The sequence below is a fragment of the Suncus etruscus genome, chromosome 16, assembly GCF_024139225.1.
Source record: "Suncus etruscus isolate mSunEtr1 chromosome 16, mSunEtr1.pri.cur, whole genome shotgun sequence".
In the NCBI taxonomy this organism is placed as follows: domain Eukaryota; kingdom Metazoa; phylum Chordata; class Mammalia; order Eulipotyphla; family Soricidae; genus Suncus; species Suncus etruscus.
The window spans coordinates 70,634,983-70,655,903 of record NC_064863.1 but is presented as its reverse complement, the minus strand read 5'-3'; the positions used below and the strand labels follow the sequence as shown (position 1 = coordinate 70,655,903).

The window sequence follows — 20,921 nt, the reverse complement described above, 5'->3', positions numbered from 1 at the left end:
GAATAAAATGGGAAAGGGAAAGTCTTTTCAGCAAATGGCAGTAGAAAAATTGATAGTCATATCCCCCAAAAAAGCAAACAAAAAATTGGACTCCTATTTCACAATATACATAAAATTAAATCAAAATAAATTAAGGACTTAGATGTAAGACCCTAATCCATAAAATACATCAGCAAAAGTATAGAAAAAGTACTGCATGATATTGACATTAGAGGGTGCTTTTATGATTCAGTTTCATTGACAAGAAAATGAAATTCCAAATAAACAAATGATATTACCTCAAAATAGAGTTTTTACACGCCCCCTCTAGCTCTTTTGAGAATGGTTTTTTTTTCATTGCCATGATGTTTTTTTCAGCATACATCTTTATTCTTTTACCTAGCATTTCTGACATCCTTGAAAGAGTTCATTTTCATACAACTTTAGATGTTCATACAAACTTTAAAATACACTATTGATTTGATCCCATTGGCATCATAGAACCAAAGGTTCTGACTAATAAATATCTTTAGAAAGAAGAGAGAATGATGGAACCAGACCGGTAGTGCAAGCCATAAGGCATCTGCCTTGCATGCGCTAGCCTAGGACGAACCGTGGTTCGATCCCGGGCATCCCATATGGTCCCCCATACCAGGAGTGATTTCTGAGCACAGAGCCAGGAGTAACCCCTGAGCGTCATCAGGTGTGACCCCCATAAAAGAAGAGAGAATTCTGCTGATATTTTAAAAATCTGTAAAAATAATATTTTAAGGCCTATAGTCAATCAACCCACTTGCAAAATTGATGAAACATTTTATATTATGGGGAAGATCAACTAGTCTAATATCTGTGCAGTTCTTTATTGTATGTTAAACACAGGAAACTGCGTGTCTGTTGCCACTGTCTATAAGAAACTGCATTTCAATCTTTCATGAAAGATGGCCTTCGTTAAGAACAATAAGTGTACTCTCTCCAACCTCAACCAGAATGTGCCCTGTTTTCTCATCTTTGCTGAATAATTTTCATGGAATTAGTTTCATGGACATCTTAGGTAATAAAGTATTTGAAACCAAAGGTATTTGTCATCAGGTTAGTGACTTCTTTTGGCAAAATGTCGTACTCCATAAACTCATAAAGCTTTGTTATTTTATCTGGCCCACGGGGTGTCAAATGGGTAGGATTCCACTTCAGAACAGGAATAGAAAATTATGAAGAGAAAGAAAAACAGCAACCAATACATGAAACATTTTGAAGTCAATCTGAAGATTCCTGGGTCTGCAGACTTATTATTTATTTATTTATTTATTTTTGGTTTTTGGGTCATACAAGGCAGCACTCAGAGATCACTCCTGGCTTTATGCTCAGAAATCACTCCTGGCAGGGGGACCATATGGGATGCCAGGATTCGAACCACCATCCTTCTGCATGCAAAGCGAATGCCCTACCATCATGCCATCTCTCCAGCCCTTGGCCTCCAGACTTCTTAATAGATAGTGGGATGGATGGTATAGAAAGTGCCTCTAATCTTCTCTTTAATAGAAATTGCCTAAAAGGCCATTCCTTCAATTCTATGCAGTTATGATAGTTGTTGTCAAATGAGTCACCTCAGAAATTATTTCTTGAAAGAATGCATAGCATTATTCTTATCTCTCTTTAAACTATATTGTCATTAGAAAAAAATTAAGAAAATATTCTTAATAAATATGTTTTCTTACATTGTGTGTATGCAGGTGTGGATGCCATTGGCCAATACTCTTGACACATTATAAAATTCTTTTATTTTCCCACTAAAGTTAAGTTTATTAGGGTACATGGTGTTAATACTTCATTACTAATCATGAGTTAATGAAAGAGATATTTTCATCTTCAAAGAGATATATGCATATTTATCTCCACATCCTAAATTGAGACATCAGGCTTGGAAAGACCGAAGAGTGGGAGAAACTTCTGCCTGTGTCCAGAAGAAAAGTGTCTTTAGGTGTCAACACAGCTCTCTGTTCAACAGATCAGTAGTGATCACCTACTTGGTGCCTTCAACAGAGAATATACCTGCCTTAAGGAACTTTCATTCTCAAGAGAAAGCCCAGAGGCCTTATAATGGTGCCATTCATGTTGAGTACATGGCAGCTGAGGAAGAGGAGATGGGGTAATAAATATAAATGTTTCTGTCCAGGGATAGGTTAAGGTAAGTGCTGTGACAGAGAATCATGGAACCTGAAAGGGGAGACAGTAGGAGAGCTGCTCTTTCTGGTTAGTTGAAGTAAATACAAATGGAACTGGAGCTTGAATTTCAGTTGCTCTCTTACAGGGAGGAAGGCAGCCATTGGAGGAAGACATTCACTGAATGTCTTCAATGACAGATAATCACAGCTCAGAAGGATCTAGAGTGTTGCTAGGCCCCTAGGGAAGAGAAAGACAACTCTTGCTTGGCAGCTGTGAGTTGCCACAGGAAAGGGCATCCAAGATTTATTCTACTCGGTCTGCTCCCTGTCTAGCCTGACAGGCAGTGCCCTTTGTGCTGGCAAATAAGGGATTTTCTTTTGGTGGTACCATGGGCTTCTGAAACATGACCTGAATTGGTAAAGCTGGCTCTCCACTTTTGCTTCTCCCTCTGCAAGACTGGTTCCTCAGAACCCATTAAAGACCTTTATGAATGTGGGTTGTCATTTCTTTTAGAGAATGAATGGCCAAGTCCTGCAAGAAGAAATCCAGCTGGCTAGTCCTTTACTTTCAGTTACCAAGTTTTTCTTTTTTGTTGTTGTTGTTGGTGTGTGTGTGTGTGTGTGTGTGTGTGTGTGTGAGAGAGAGAGAGAGAGAGAGAGAGAGAGAGAGAGACTGAGTGAGAGAGAGAGAACATGAATAGAATAGAAGAGAGAGAGAGAGAGAGAGTTCTTAAAGCAAAATGAGAATACAGAGCACAGCTTGTAAGAGGCGGAGATGGGACTAGGAGGCTTTTATTGTAAAAACAACTACCAGTTTTTTGAATCTCATTCCCAAATGTATCATCTAACCTTAAAAGAAATAAGAAAAAAAAAAAGAGAGAAAGGGAAAACAATCTTTAGAAATGACTTTTTCCAGGAATTCCAATAATGCAGTGCTATAAATTAAATCAACAATCTCTAATACTGTACTTGTTTGTTAACAAGTAAAATGGAAAGTGGAGATCCTGAGTTAGAATCTGGAGGGAATTCTGCTTGTGTGACCTTAATTAATCAATGATTTGGCCTCTGTTTCCTTATCTGTAAAATGGGAACACTATGAGTTGTTTTTCCTTCTTAAGGAGTTGTGATAAAGGAGAAACAACTGGGTTTGCACTTAAAACAAGTTACTTAACATAACCCAACTACAATCATGTTTGTAATCATGGTGCTTATATAATGATATTTTAAAAATGAGAGTTAGTACAAGAGGTTAAGGTACTTGCCTTTTATGTAGTCCACTCTGCTTCAATTTCTCACACTGTATATTGTCTTCTGAATACTGCCACAAGTAATACCAGAATAGTCAGGATAGTCAGCCTCTGAGCACCACAAATTATGGCCCAAACTATTTCTTCTTCTAAATTAGTAATGTCTACTATTATGAGATGTCACTTTTGTATTTCTCATATTTAAATATAAGTATGTTTGAATAATGTGGCAAATTATGTTTTGTTATTAACATATTGCAAACATCTTTCCAGATGCAAAACCAAATGTATGTCAGTATTATTAATCTTGACAACTGCATATTACTACTTAGTAAGAGTTATCATTTATTTGGTTGAACATTACAATTTTAGTGTTTAATAAAACCACTATTGTTATTACCACTATTGTTCTTAAGAGCCACAATAAAAAGTATTATGCATACTGTATATATTTTTCTGTTTCTAAAAGAGATAATTAAAAGTGGATCAAAAGTCATGAGGTTTGAAAATGGTAATAGATATCTCAAAATATCACAGCAATTTGCACGTCTACTAGAAATGAGTGCTCATTGTCCTATGTGCTTACCTGCAATAGATGTTATCAACCTTTAATATTTTCTATCTTATTGGGGAAAATAGAATTTAATCATCCTTTCAACTCACAGTTTTCTGACTACCAGAGAGGTGGGTATCTAGAACATTCTACCCTATTAAGCTTTGTTGTTTGAATGGTCATGGAGGATATAGTAAGGAGAACCACATATGAAGATAGTAGGAATGTTGGTCTGAAATTAGCGAGTACGGTTAAAAGAATATTTCTGTTCATTCTTTCTCCTCTATTAGTATGAAAACATCTACTGTCAGTCTGTATCCATTGGCTTTTTCCAGGGTTTGGTATTATGTTTCTCTTTTCTTTGCTGGTGTCTACTTGGTTTCAGTTGAAGAGACAGCCCAAACTCCTAATATTCAGAATAAGTGTTTATGTTTATTTTATTTTTATACTTAAACTTACTTTCCTTTTATTTACATAACTTAGACAATGACCTCACTATCCCCGTAACTAAATATAGGAAAATTGAATGAGTCTTGATTAAATTCATGCCTTGATGTTTTTTTCAATGTTTATTGCTCGATTGATTTTTGGGTCACATCCAGCAATATTCAGGATTTACTCCTGACTGTGCTCAGGAATCACTTCTGGCAGGGATTGTGGGACCATATGAAATGCTGGGAAACAGATCTGGGTTGGCTGGATGCCAGGCAAACATCATACCTACTGTATTATCACTCTGACCTTCATCAGTCTTTTTCAAAGCCAACCCAACATAAAATCCTGTGATAAAATAAAATCTTTTTTTCCTTTAGTTATTCAAGTTCCTTCTCAGAGAAACAAAGGAGATGTCATCCCTAGAGCATCTATCTCTCTACAGTATCTTCAACACCCACTCCCCTTTTTTCTTGTTTATTTTATTATTTCATGACTTCCTGGCTTATTTAATTTCCTTAATTTTATCCTCTCTGATTATAATTTTCTTCCCTTATGCACCCACAGATTGACAAATGCAATATTCTTCTAAGTTAAGCTTAACTTAATTTCCTTTTTCTATACTATTCCCTGTTATTCATACTTCTAATTCAGGTAGAAGTAGGAGAGAACTCCTTTTCCAGTGTTCATACTGTCCTCTGTACATTCTTGGTTTGCAATTCTGATTCCATATTACTATCACTTGGATACAAAGAATTTTTATTCCTTCCTCAAATACATGTGACCTTCTTGAAAATAGAGGCTGTGACTTTCTCATCTTTTTGGCTAATGTGCTGCTTTGCTGTGTATTGCAGTGAAAAGTTTATTCAAACAAGGAAGGAACACTGATTTATACTTTTGTGCTAAGATCTAAATTATTTGAGAAATGTCTTATTTCTTACTATGAAATTTTCAAATGATATTTATAGGACATTTGGGTGAATTAAATAAAATAAGGGATGGGAGAGATAGCATGGAGGTAAGGCATTTGCCTTGCATGCATAAAGACGGTGGTTCAAATCCTGGCATCCCATATGGTCCCCCAAGCCTGCCAGGAGCAATTTCTGAGCCTAGAGCCAGGGGTGACCCCTGAGTGCCGCTGGGTGTGACCCAAAACAAACAAACACAAATAAAATAAAATAAATTGTGATAATGGCATTTGTGTTATTATTTGTAATTTTATCTTGCCACTTAGTTCTTAATTTTAGGTTTATGTACTAATATAAAGGGGAAAAGGAATTGTCCCCCTTTACTTCTATATCCCTATTTTTGTAGTTTGAAAATCCTATTTAAAAAATCCCTAAAAACAAAGAGCTTGCTGTGATGTCAGCTAATACTGGGTAGAGGACAACCCTTTAATAAAAAAAGAAATATGTTAGCAGAAGGTTCTCATTTTATGTCTTGATGCAATATCTCTCACTGTGGTACCATCATATCTGGAGTGACATATTGGAAATTGGACTTGAAGATGAGACAGATAGTCATGGGTGCTCAGTTGGAATCAATACCACTCAAAGTATGTAGAAACAACACTGTTTCTCTGATGAGACTCGGCTTCTTTTCCTTACTCATTTTTAATGACTGAGGAGTCAGCAAACTGGTTTTGATTTCTACATTATAATAAGGGGTGAAAAACCAAGGGAGATGGTACATATATCTTTCACAGTTTTATATTGTTAGATTCAGAAGCAAACAAACTAGTAGAACTTTTGTTGGCATTTTTGCTGTTTTCTTTATCAGTTGTGACTATAAACCTGTTTTAAAACTGACTTTTCTCCCATTCATAGGAAATCTGGTTACAATCACATAGTTTAATTCCTATACTTAATTCCATATAATTAGACACATGTTTTACTTCTTTTTTCACTACTTTAAGAATTATTATTATTAGATATTTTTGAAGCAATAATCATCTTTCTATATTTTAGCTTTCTATCCTTTCACTAATCCTAGCTATAAGACAACTTATTTGAATAAAATTGGCTCTTGATCTAATTTACTCAATTATTTATTTATTTTTTATTTTTTGGGTCACACCCGGCAGTGCTCAGGAATTACTCCTGGCTCTAATGCTCAGAAGTCACTCCTGGCAGGCCCGGAGGACCATATGGGTTGCCAGAGTTTGAGCCACCATCCTTCTGCTTGCAAGGCAAGCACACTACCTCTATGCTATCTCTCCGGCCCCAATTTACCCAATTTTTCCAAAAAAGTTTCTCAAATTTATGTCCAGTTGTGTGTGAAAGCAAACAATTTGTCACACTGTTTAGGAGAGAATATTAGCGATTTAAAAATGTATGCCTGCTAATTTTCTTTTTTTTTTTTTTTTTTTTTTTGTGGTTTTTGGGTCACACCCGGCAGTGCTCAGGGGTTATTCCTGGATCCAGGCTCAGAAATTGCTCCTGGCAGGCATTATATTATATAGAATTCTTATAGATAGTGTTTCCCACCCCTTTAGGAAATCTTGTTACCATAATATTTTATGTGTGTTAGATGACACCAGCTCTTGGGCCCGGAGAGATAGCACAGTGGCGTTTGCCTTGTAAGCAGCCAATCCAGGACCAAAGGTGGTTGGTTCGAATCCCAGTGTCCCATATGGTTCCCGTGCCTGCCAGGAGCTATTTCTGAGCAGACAGCCAGGAGTAACCCCTGAGCACCCCTGGGTGTGGCCCCCTCAAAAAAAAAAAAGAAAAAAAAAAGATATCAGCTCTTAACCAAAACAAAGGCGTTCCCCCATTTTCCTCTTTCCCTTAAATCTCTCTTTTGATACGTAAAAGCCCACCTGGATTGCTCCCCCTCCCCCCTCCTGGTGAATGGGTATTGTTCTAATAAAAAAAAAAGTCAGTTCTGGTTAGGGGTGCACAGAGACATCATGAGACACAGAAGGCTTCGTGGCTCTTTTCTGACTGGTTTGGTTTACCAATCCTTTACCCTACCTGCTTCAGACCTGTCTACCTGGGGTAGAAATATGTATGTATGGGTGATTTCACAACTTGTATGACTCGAATAGTGACCCAGTACCCAGGGACCCATGGCGACCCCAATGATGATGAGTATCTTGACCCTCTGATGGATAATCACCACGATGGCCTCCTTTAGCTGGACTGAGTGTGCAGTGCCCTTCACCAGAACACTGGTACACATGTCCCCTGTTCTGATCTTGGCAGAGACCCCTTTGGGCAGGAGAAAAACAGGCAGTGAAGGGGAGAGAGCTGAAGACTCAGAGCAACATTCCAGTGGCCGAGGCCCACCACCCTTTCTCTAGCAAAAATGTTTAGTGTGAAGACCTCAAGCCCCTCAACTGGCAGCAGTTTATCGAAGTCACTGATGGGGTAGAAGGCAAAGAGAATCGGAGGGCCTGGGGTTTATGTCCCGGTTTGGGCACCAGTTCTAAGATATCCCTAATATGTGTATTTCTACCCCAGGCAAATGGGTCTAAAGCAGGTAGGGTAGTCACAAAGGATTAATAAACCAAGCCAGTTAGGGGAGAACCATCAAGTCATTCTGTGCCTTGGTGTCTCTGCATGTCCCCAGCCAGAACTGACTTTTCTTTGTTAAACCAATACCCATTCATCAGGAGGGAAAAGTAATCCAGGCGGGCTTTTACATATCAAAAGAGAGATTTAAGGGAAAAAGAAAGATAGGGGAATGCCTTTGTTTGGGTAAATAGTTGAGTGTTGTCTTACACACATGTCTTTTTACTGAGCTAAAGCCTGTTAGAATTGACAGTAAATTTTATAATCTCATTATCTTTTCACATTAACCTGAGCATTTTCAGCACATATAAGAATCACAGTTGATATTTATAAGTGGAGAGTTATAAACAAAATGTACTATGCAATTTCTGTGTAAAAGGCATGGTTCTTTTTAAGAAAGATTATAATTGGGAATCTCAGAGAGAAAGGAAAATAAGATGCTTGATTAAGGGAAAAATGAATAACCTGGGGAAAGAAGATCTCACGAAAAATTTGCTGCCTAAAAATTTTACTTTTATGATTAAAAACATATTGTAAAATGTAACTAGGACTTCTCTTTCCTTAGCTAGTAAAAAGTAAATCAAATACTTAATCTTCTAGGAAAAGGCTGGGGATATGGAAACAAGAGAGAAACAGACCACTATTGTAAAATTATGACATACGTTAATTTAAATTATGACTGAACATCCATTGGTGCTCAGTGAGGATCTTTCTTGATACTTGGTTGTCTCAATATAGCTATTTGCCTTTCCCAAATTTTTGAAAATAAAATGCAAATGTTTGGTCTCAAATCACTGTTATGAAATCCTAATTTCAAAATCCACCTCCTCCTCCCAAAAAAGCCTCCAACAGAACAGGAATTTGCTATTTGTAGCAAATGCTTCTCAAACTCTCTCTAGCACTTCACAGATATTTTCTCACTAATCATCATTTATTTCTGTGGTTCCTTAAAAGGAAAGTTGGTCTGTTTAGCGGCGATTCCTTGGTTCTCCCTTATTTATATGCAGTACCCAACTATAGCCGTTAATGAGTGTGGCTTTGCTATCAACTTTGTGCTGGAGCTTGTTTTATTTATCTATTTATTTATTTAAATAAAGGACTCTCAGGTGGTTAGTGATAAAATGAAAGTCTGCTTTCAGATTAGATTAGAGCCAAATTTGGAAGAGATATTCACATGCCAATTGTGAAATTGTTTTAATTGTAGTTAGTTTACAGAATATGGGGTATGGGTATGAATGTAGATCAAGATTAATAATAAATAACTGCATTTTTCCAGAGCCTGACACTTTAGAATTAACTTCAAGACAATTTTTAATTTAGCATCATTAAAACCTTGCCCACTATATGGAGATCTCCATTTTATTATGTTAGAATTATAGGTTTAGATATGTAACATATATACTGTGTCAATCAGGATAGCTAAGAATAAATATCACAGGTTTATAACTCATTGAGGAAATCGACCTGCTTGAATTAGATACTACCAAATGATTATGTTCTATTTTGGTTTGGGACATACCTGACTGTGATTAGGGCTTACTTCTGGTTCCATGCTCAGGATCACTTCTGGTGGCAAGTTTCAAGAATCATATGTGGTGCTGGGGATGGAACCCTCATCAGCAGCATGCAAAATAAGCATCTGCCCACTGTTTTCTCTAGCACACTTTCAGAGATAAAGTGGAGACTCTGGAATTAAATAAGTTGCCTTTGATTTTTTTGGGGGGGTTACCTTACATGCAGCCCCACCCACAGCTTTTGGGGGTTACTCTTGGCTTTGTTCTCAGAAATTACTCCTGTCAGGCTTGGGGGAACCATTTGGGATGAAGAGTGAACCTAAATTAGCCACACAAAAGGCAAACGCCCTACCCACTGTACTATTGCTCTGATCCTAATTATTTTTTTTAACTTAAAAAGTTGTTAGCAGGGTCCAGTGAGGTGGCGCTAGAGGCAAGGTGTCTGCCTTGCAAGTGCTAGCCAAGGAAGAACCACGGTTCGATCCCCCAGCGTCCCATATGGTCCCCCCAAGCCAGGGGCAATTTCTGAGCGCTTAGCCAGGAGTAACCCCTGAGCATCAAACAGGTGTGACCCAAAAAACAAACAAACAAAAAGTTGTTAGCAGGCATACAATGTATTGATAGTGGGGTTTGGCATAGGAATATGGATTGAATAGGAGTGGGAGAATCTGACTTTTAAAGGTTGGTTAAGTAATTTTGTTATTACAAAATCAGTGTGTGATATGCTCTTCTTAACTGTCGTATTAGGGGATGAGAAAGAAGATCTAAGTTAAAAAATTTGTCCTTGACCTTGGCTGCAAAAGAAATAAGAGGCTAGAGAAAAGGTAAAGCATAGGAGGAAGAGAAGACTTAGGAGACATGCACTTCCCTTCCCAGACTCCATCGTAGAAACACATATCTGATGAGAATACAAACTCAGGCCTGTCCCTGTGCTTTTTTTCATACCCTGTAATTCTAAGACAAGTCATTCCTTTGGTTTCTTTTGAACAAAAGTTGGACTCTTCCACAAGATTCCCTACCCAGAGTTTAAAGCTCTCTCTGATCTACTCCCAATTCACTGTAAGCTTTTGTTCCATTGCCAAGGTTCTATAAGCATCAGTTTTTACAGGACCAGGTGCAGTTTTGCTAGCAGATATCTACCAAAACCAATGCCTTAGTAGAGGCTGCTGTGGCCTTGAATTTATATGGTCAGACTACTAATTGCTGCCTCTAAATGGCTCACAAATGTGTAGGATTAAATAATGTAAACTGATATTCTTCCCTCCCATCCCCACCACTTCAGTGAATTGGAAGTTTTATATTGATGCTTCTAAATGGGGCAAGAAAATTGTATGAAGTCATAGTTCCTCTCTAGGTCTTGCCTTTCTCATCTGATGAAGGAAAAGGTTTTTCTGAGGTCATTTCCAGCTCTAAAACACCAAGATATCACAATCTGCACTTTGTTATCACTGTTTTCTTACCAAGTTCCTGCTAAAATTCCATTTATTTAGTGAGGTCTATCCTCCAGACACCCCTGCCTCCATCAAAATTAATTTCAGTCTTGCAATTGCTGGTCATTGCCCCATGTTCTATTATCACCCTCACCACAGCAGACTTTGTATTTTTGGCCTTGAATCTGTGTCTGCCTGCCTGACCAGACTATTAATTCCTTGGTATCAGGGATGCTCATGTCTTATTTATCTTTCCATTTCTTGTAGTGCTTCTTGCATTGCAGGCGAGTACTTGAGAAATGCCTGCAAGGAACAGGACTTTTTACTTGTAGATACAAAGAAAACATCTGTAAGCAAGTCCTTTGGAAAATAGCACGTAGAATCTTAACTCTTATTAACCTCTTTAAAAGCTTAGCAATTGAGGAAGTAGTTAGTTGCTTGCTTCAGACCAAAGTGAATTAAAAGGACAGCTGGCTCCAAGAATTCTAGTTTTCTAATGTATTTTTAAAATTTTGTGGCAAACAAGGTTATTTCTATTCCTGCCAGATTAACGATCCCATGGAGAAGCAATTTGTACACGTATTCCAGAGAAAGAAAAATCATGGAATCCTTAGAAAACAAGCATCAATAGAGTTCTTTTTTTAAGCCATCATGGCAACATTGGCTCCAAGTTATTGTATTCTTTAAATATTTATTGAGTGTATCTGGGAGAAGGGAAATTTCTCCTTTCCCCATTGGGTTATTCTTGTGTTGTTTAAGTAATCAAACTAATGTTAGGCAAACAAGTAGGAGTTTTTAATAAAGTATTAAATATAGACTTATAGGAAATCACATAGATGTGTATTTCAAAGTAAATGGGCCCAAAAAAGGTCATGTATCTTGAAATAAAAGAGCCAAAGCTTCAAGAAAAGAGTTGGTTTCACATTATGAAAGGGTATCCCAAATGACAAAGACCAGATATTCTGTAAGCACATACTTGCCCTGCCATATAGATTTCTCTGACAGAAAGCTTCTTTCTGATAGAAATTATATTCTGCATTATACACTTAATTTTTCTGTTTTCGGTACTTAAAATAATTTTTAAAAGTTTTCCATGAGCCTACAGGCATTTATTGACCTCAGATTAAAAAATTCACATGGCAAAGTGACGTATCTTGGGAAGACTCAATCTGAATCTCTTGGGGAGGCCTAGCCTTAAAGTCTGAAAGGTATTATAGGATATGTCAAGCTGTAAAGAAATTGTAAAGTCTGTTAGAAACTTGTGGATTTATATAAGGGCATAAATAAAGTTGCTTATATGATCTAAATTCATGTTTAATAAGTATAGCTGAGTTTAATAAAGAGCTGAGTTTAGGGCCAAAAATATAGTACAGCAGCTAAGGTAAAATTTCACCAATGGGCAAATTAACCCAGTGTGTTATCATGATTTTTTGGTTGGTTGTTTTGCTCAGGGAGTCACGCTTGTAGTGCTTAGGGGCTACTTCCTGCTCCGTGCTTGAAAGTTGACCCTGAATATACTTGGGAGACTTCATATTGCCAGGGATTGAATCCAGACCTTCTGCATTCAAAGTATGTGCTCAGCCCATTGAGCTATTTTTCAGGTTCCGACTGTTTGGTTTTATTGGCACACAATAATGCTGTTTATGTGCGATTCTGGCACTTTTGCAGCAAATTCTGGCTGTTTTGCTTGAGTTTAGTAATTGTCATAGACACATGGCCACATAACCACAAAATGTTAGTTCATTACTTTATGGCCTTTTATAGAAAAAGTTTGTGGTCTTGATAGAAACATCATTTATTCAGTCAGCCATTCATTTATGTACTCATGTATTGATTAATTCAGCAGGCATAGAGCCTTTAAAGACTATTAGGATGGGGCCAGTGTGCTAGCACAGCAGTAGGCCATTTGCCTTGTATGTGGCCAACCCGGGACAGAGTTGAGTTTGATTCCCCGAATACCATTTGATCCACGAGCCTGCCAGGAGCGATTTCTGAGCTCAGAGCCACCACTTGGTGTGGCCCAAACACCAAATATTAAAAAAAAAAGAAAAGAAAAGAAAAGAAAAGAATATTGGGGTGCTAGAATAATAGTAGAACCAGTAGTGTTTGCTTTACACATAGCTGACCTGTGAAATAGTGTGTCAGAGCAGGTTACTATGTTGTACAATAAAGACAGGGAAGCTGATTAGAAGTAACAACTGCCCTCTGCAAATAGCTGTTGGTTTTTTTTTTTTTTTTACTCTAATAAAAGGTTACAGTAGAATGAAAGAGTATAGGCCTGTCTTTCTGAAACTTCACTACCAACACTTTTGCAGATTCATGTGTTATTTTAAATCATGAATGTAGTCCTGTGAACAGTATTGCTTTGCTAGTGTCATCAAAATAAACACCATAGTCTGGATGGATCAAACAATAGAATGTGTCTCCTCACAGTTCTGTAGACTAGAAGTCTGAGATCAGGTAGAATTAGCTTTATTCTTAAGCTTCATGCTTCCCTTATCCATGTCTGCTGTCTCCCTGTCTTCAAAGACATGTTCTGCATTCTGTATGACGTCGGTCTGTAGCTTTACCCTAATCTCTTCTCTTCTAAGGACACCAGACTTATTGGATCAAACCACACTCTAATGAACATATTTTACTTTAATAACCAATTTAAAAATTCTATCTCCAAACACAGTTACATTTGTAATACTAGAGTTTAGGATGCTGAGATAGGTTTATACAGGGGTGGGGGGCACTATTCAACCCTTAAAATTGTTTGGATGTGTTGCTTTTATTTTATTTTTAATTAAATTGAAATGTTAGCTATTCTTGGGAATCTCTTAAGTTTTAAGAAGTATACTAATCTGAGTTCCATTAAAACACAAAGCACAGAACCCTGTGATTGTATGATAGAAAGAAAACTCATCTATACAGCCTCAAGCCATGACTTTCATCTTGTTAGCACCATCTTCTCTCCAAATAAAGGGGTCCAACTGACAAAAATGCTATTTACAAAGATATGTAACAACATGAAAATTATGGTTATTTCTGATCAAGTTGGACTGGATAAAGCAACTTGACTTACGGCTATAATTAGGCATCCTCAAGTCCTTCCTGAGCAAAACTGTCTCATTTAGCACTATAAACCACCCTGTTCCTACAGAAAAGAGTCAGAATATGTTTATGACATCATGTGATTCCTTGAGTAACACAATTTACAAAATGAGGCTTTTTACTCATTAACTCCTCCCATTTTTATATGCACCTCTGTATGGAACAGTGGACACCAGATTCAGGAGGTCACTGATAGATGCACAGCATCTGCAATGGAGGTGAGAGTAAGTCTGGAAGTGCTACCTATACATGATAGTCCTCAACTAGACCAGCTATAGTTGGTGTAGTTCCCAACTATCATTTGTGTATGGCATACATAAAAGAGCACATAACATAATTTTATCATTCTAACTATATTATTATTAGATTTACATATAAAACAAACATATAACTACACCATGAAAATGTGTACATGCACATATAGAATGTGCATACACATGTTTAAATTATATGTCAAAAAGAATACACCAAAATTATAATACTAGTTATCTTTTTATTGTGGGGCTATGGATGCTTTATTCTTTCTCCATATTTTAGTATATCTTAAATTATTTGTAATTAATATGAGTTACTCTTTAATTAAAGAAAAAGTGTATGTACTAAATTTTAAATAAATTATTAAAGAAAAAATTTTAGATAATTACTCATAGCAAAACAATTGAACTTTCTCTTATCACTTTTGGATTAAATCCTGCCAGATAATTACTAAAGAAATTTATGAAGCGCTTTGAAGAAGAATATTCTAAGAATGCATTTTGTCTTTTGAAAACTGAGAAAAATTGCTTTAATAAATGGTCAGAACACAAGAAAGGGAAAATTAACAAGGTCTAAACACAAATTTATTTTAAGCTTTATTTTCAGCTAGGTTATGTTATCAGAACAACACTGATTCTCTTAATCCGTTTTTGTATTTTAGTCATATACCATGTATTACTTTAGCTATTAAGATAGAGTGCATTCAGGATTTAATTTAAACAGTGTAAATTAAACTGACAAGCCACTGATACTAAAAGAGGTCAAATCAGTACACCAATTTGGAATGTATTTAGCCAGCATAATTTTGCTAGCAAGATAAAGGAAATTTTTTCTCGAAAGAATATGGCAAGGCTAAATATTTCTCCTAAAATTGGACTTGGTGTTAGGTCTGATTTTGGGTTCAGTTACCTGATACTTCCTCAAAGTGGATCACAGATCTTGTCCCCATTACAAAATAATAAGATACACTTTACTTGAAGATGAATGCAGGTATTGGGCATGTGCAGTGAATAATCCCACTTATGTTTTATGAAAATTGTCATATTTCTAATAAGAACTTAGAATTCTCACCTCAAAAATATATGAAAATATTTAGTATGTATTTCTATATGGGCACTGGACACTGGAAGTCTGCAGTAGTCTGTCATTGTCCCTGTGAAGTTGTTTGTTATCTTGTTTTGCTCTTTGAATGTAATGCCAAGTTATGATGATGTGTTTCAAGAAGAGTTTAATTGAAGGAAAGATGAGAGATTAGTAAATGTGTGCAAGGAATAAGCCTGCTTTTTGTTTGTTTGTTTGTTTGTTTGTTTTTGGGCCACACCCAGTGACACTCAGGGATTACTCCTAAATATGCACTCAGAGATCACTCCAGTTTTGGGGAACATATGGGACACTGGGGATCGAATTCAGGTCCATCCTGGGCCAGCCTTGAGCAAGGTAAACACTCTACTGCTGCCATCACTCCAGCACCTAGCCTGCTTTCTTGTTTAGTTAACTTGCCTGATCTTATAGATATTCAAAGTGGTAAGACTCAAGTGAACTTTGAAGATCTGTTCTGAGAGTCTCCTTAAGAGTAACAGAACTCAAAGGAGACACAAATCACATTCAAGGTCAGACTAGGTGAAATGAGGGGGTGTGTAAAATATTTCAGCAAGGAATTCACCCTTCTACTCTCCTCCCAGAAGTTTTTTGATGCTCTTTATCTGTGAAAAGCTGACTCTAAAGCAAAGAGACTTGGTTATGCTGAGGAAACACACAGCCCCCAATCTGCGTCTTGTCTTAGGAAAATAAGTTTATTTCTTCCTCACACCACTGTGTTTGCTGTGAGAGTTGGGAGCTTTGCTTTTATTTTATTTTATTTTATATTATCATTTTGGTCCTTTAGCTGACCAATCATGTACCATCCATAACATTGATGACAACTATGGCAGGTCAAGTTATTGTCAAATGCTCACTGACTCTTTAAATGTTCTCTTGGAATAACTTTATTTCTGCTTAGATTTCATTGGCCAAAAAAGATTACATTTCCAGGTCTATGTACAAAGATTTGCTTCATATAGTCCATTCACTGGCATAAATCAGAGAATTTAAAGTATTTGGTAGCTAACACTAAGGACTTATGACATAAAACTTTAGGTTGTCTTCACTTATCAGTCAGCAGTAGTTTGAAACAATCCACCTTAAAATGAACTTTAGGAAAGAATGCTTGATAAATAATCACCTGACCTGGTTATGTTGACAGCCAAGAATCAAAGACTCTGTGTCTGGATGAAAGCTTTGAGGCAGTGAATCCTGTTTTTAAGTAGGAGTTTCTCTTTGGAGGACTGAGTAGAGTGAGCTTTTTACTTTAAAGGTTTCAGCACAAAATATTCGGTGACAATGCAGCAGAAATGAAGCTTTTGTTTCCTTCTAGAAAAAATAAAAACATTGCTTTGACTCTTCATTGCTATTTCTCATCCATCTTTTTTCTGCATTTATGCTTCTTGTACAAAGCATGCTTTGAATGTATTGATAATTTAATGTGTTCTTTTAAAAATTCCATCCAGCCTACACAGACATTCTGTAGGTATGTTTGCACAGTGGTAGTAAGGAGCTTCTCAAGCATTTAAATGAGGTCATCAAATAACCACATATGATTTCAGAAATCTCTGTGGACTTCTAGTCACTAAGTCAGTATAGCTAACTGGTTTATATTTTCTGTTGGAGCACAGCAGTATTATTCAAAAGATTTTGCTGGAAGAATAGAGGTATTCAAATAGGCATCTTAATATTTCAGGGAAATTTTAGTTTCTGAAAAGTCACATCTGCTGTCATCAAGATTTATACTCTTTTTCATTTTTAAAGTAACTTCATATGACTTGCCTTTGTGGAGAAAGGAAGGTTAATTATTTAAAATTTTTATACAGAAATAGAAGTATGTTGCCCAAAAATGTGACCTTCAGCTGGAAGAATCTGGTCTAACCAGACATTTATTTCCTTTAATAAAGGTATGGTGGGTAATAATGAATATATCTATATATTAATGAAGTAAATGAAAAATTTTATGTGTTGGGAGAAATAATTTATAGAAAAAAATATGCTATTAGCATATCTAAAATGATTTTATTTAAATGAAGAAATAAATAAATTTCTGTAAACATACAGACTTTTATTTTTATTTAGACTAACGTGAATTACAATATTTCACAGTTATATCTAAGGCACAAAATGACAATGAATTAGGGCAATTCCCACCACCAATGTTGCCTCCCTTGGCCATCTCAAAACCCCCCATCCTTAGCACTCTGGACTGTTAGTGTAACAGGTCCCTTTTGTGTGTAGCTTGTTCTAATTTGGGTCTCTTAATTCTCTTGTTGTTGACTTTGGGTTGGGTATTTAAGTCTGATCAATTTTTATTTTCACTCAATGCTCGTGAGACCGCTTTGTTCCTGATACCATCCACTTTTATTTTTTCTCAGTTTGTAGGAAGCCATAGAAATATGAGGCAGAACAAGATGATTCATGTTCTATGGTTCTATTAGAAAAAAAAAAAGCAGGCAGGAGCTTTTGTCTAGAAGTTATACATAAGATGGGGGCATCAGGCTCCCTTCAGATTCATCCTTTCTACTGCTCCTCCCCAACCAGTTCCTCTGTGGCTTTACCTAGGACAACTGGCACAGCATTTTTTTTCCCTAGAGAAAAATTCAGCTCATCTCCAGCAGCAGAGACCTTCTTATCCTAAGATCACTAAGAGACTTTACAATAAAAAAAGTATGGATATGTAACCTATTTTTCAGAAATATTTATGGGTCATGTATCCCAATTTACAGATTGAAAACCTGAACCAAAAAGACCTAAAAAATAAATAAAATAAAAAAAGTTTTTTCTGGGGCTGGACAGATAGCATGAAGGTAATGCATTTGCCTTGCATGCAGAAGGTCAGTGGTTTGAATCCTGGCATCCCATATGGTTCCCCGAGCCTGCCAGGAGCAATTTCTGAGCATAGAGCCAGTAATAACCCCTGAGCGATGCCAGGTGTGACCCAAGAACAACAACAACAAAAAAGTTGATTCTCTCAAATATAGAAACATCTAGAAACTGCCCATTTTCTGTGACCAGCTTGCATGGAGTGATTTAATTAAATCACAGTTCATAGGCACTTTAATTTTTCTGTTCCTGATTGGCTTCAAAAATCAGTCTTGCAATTAAAACCTAATTATGCGTTGCTCTTTCATGTTACCTTTTGCCCAAGGAACAAAAAGTGCTTTACAAACATTAATTAAGCAGCACAACACCCCTGTGAGGAAAGTAGGAATTAACTTGCTCTTAGTTGTGGTGACATCGAAAATTACGAATTTAGTCATTTATTCATGATGATCATGGGAATTGTTGCCCAAGCTTCCATAAGATTGAAATTACTCTGTTTCTCTTTCAAAAAGGAAGAGTTTGTCCTTCCATTAGACTGTCTTTGAAATACATCAGTACATATTTGTGAAAGTATTCTAAACTACTTTAATATTAGCATTTTGTGTTGTAGTCATTTTCATATTTATCAGTTATGTCCACCTGCCTCAGTAATGCTCAGAATAATCAGAGTCATTATGGGAGTCCAAAGGTAAAGGCCCAGTCTGGCTAGCCAAAGTTGCTCAGCAATTGGGAGATCTGGATTAGAGCTGGGGACGTGAGGTAGGGCATAATATATGACTTTGTGCAAAGTATATGCTACATTCTCTTAAGTTATCTCCTTAACTTTGTGTTTTTTTAAAAATCTGTCGTTGGACCAGAGAGATAGTACAAGAGGTAATGGCTTGCATACAGCCAACTGCTCCAGGGGTCACACCAGAATACAGAGCCAGAAACACTTTTGAACACTGTTGGGGTGTAGCCCAAAGCCCACCCCCCCAGAACTCTGACTTTTGTGAATTCTTTTCATTAGTTATCAGTTTAAATGTTAAGTGATAATTTCTTATAGAAAAATTTTTTACATTTTTATTACTTAGCAGATTCTAGATATTTGGGACTCTACCTAATCTGAAAGTCTTATTAAGTGTTATTATCCTTAGTAAACTTTTTATTGGGCTACATTGAAATATTGTAAAGCAATAGGAAAATGCATGAATTATAAGAGTTGGTGAATTTCTATGACATGAATGTTTTTAAGTACTATCACAGAGAATCTCAATACCCTAAGTCCCTCATGAAACATAATCTCACCCAGTCACTTACCTCTAAAATGACGCATAACCTGAGCTCTTACAAGATCAATTGTTTTGCCTATGTTTATACTTTAGGCTAATGGGATCTTATAATGGTTACTTGTTTCTATGTATTCTTTTTGAGTAATATTTTTGTAAGATTTATTCATGTGTTGCCTGTAATCATAGTATTTATCTTTGTTGTTTTATACAGTTGTTTAAATATTAACAACTAACTTATTCTATTGCTATGAACAACTGAGTTATTTTCAACTTGGAACAATTCAAATTATTTTTGATTGAAAGCCACACTCAATGATTTTTGTTGGTCACTCACTCTAGTAAAAAGTTATAGCCTGCAGGACTGTGTGATGCCAGGGAACAAACACGAGCCTCCCACAAGCATTATAGACATCATACAAACCTATGTGCCAGATCCTCACTCTTTAAGTATTATTCTAAAGGCATATTATTCCATATCCTTTTCTTCATCAAGATTTATTCTTGCTACCATGAGCACTATGATAAATAAATAATGTGAACAAAAGAGTTGGCAGATGTTATTCATAGAAGGTAGATTAACCTGTTTCCCAATTGTAGAGCTGGGAGTAATTTAAAATGGTCTGTAACTAACCCTCAAAATATCATCTGTTCATATTGGTTGGCTAAATTCCTCAAAGATATATTTGAGAAGTACAACTGCTGAAATCAGGCAGGTCTGGGTGTGAAAAGTAGCTCTATTTCAATCATGTGACCTTGGACAGCCTGACATCCCTTGCTCCAATTTTCTTAATCAACTGTAGGTTGTTGAAAAATGCAAAAATAAACATGTTGTATTAAGTAGGAACTCATGGAAGTCACACATTAGTAGATCTTTTCTTGGTTTCTGTAACTATTTTTCATTCTGAAAATTCCTATTTATTAATTGTGGTTGGTGAACACAGCCAGTGCTGTTCAAGGATTACTCCTGTCTCTTCATTTCTGATGTGGTTAGAGGGACTATAGAGGTTATGAGTTATCAGAGATCTGGGTTGTTCTTGTTCAAAGGAAGTACCCTTCCCACTATGCCATCTCTCTGATTTTTAACTATTTCTCCTTATTTAATTTTATCATTAATAAAATGAATATGATCTCTCAATATAAATTAAATGGAAGTAACAGCAAAAATGCAATGCTATCTTTGCTCTCTCACTTATAATAGAGTAGAAAAAAAACTATATAGATAGACTTTCTTTCTTCATCTATCCTTCTCAGTCTCTTGGCTACATTTCTTCTTTTCAACAAGTCTCTACCGAGGCCATTTGTAGGTTCAGAGGCAGTGCTTCTGTCCTCTGCTATATGTACAGCTTTAGTTCTTTGGAATGGAGCACAGGAAACATTTTACTTATATTCACTTGAAGTTTTGATTACAAGCGCAGATTCCTGTTACTACTAGATCTCTGTAAAACATGCCTTAAACAAAGCTCATGTTTGCAGACTGTCAAGGAAGTGTCTAGTCTTTACTGATTAGAGAATTATTACAGGCAGATACATTGCAAACTTCGAGGCCAGCACCTTCATCACTAAG

General features: G+C 36.4%; 1 protein-coding gene and 1 pseudogene across 1 annotated transcript in view; one reads left to right on the top strand and one right to left on the bottom strand.

Annotated features, from left to right (window-relative positions):
• The window catches only part of LOC126032543 (NADH dehydrogenase [ubiquinone] 1 beta subcomplex subunit 6-like), a 52,676-nt pseudogene extending 45,123 nt beyond the window's left edge, over window positions 1–7,553 (bottom strand).
• The window catches only part of RASGEF1B (RasGEF domain family member 1B), a 672,276-nt gene that overhangs the window by 379,768 nt on the left and 271,587 nt on the right, over window positions 1–20,921 (top strand). The window lies entirely within an intron of this gene.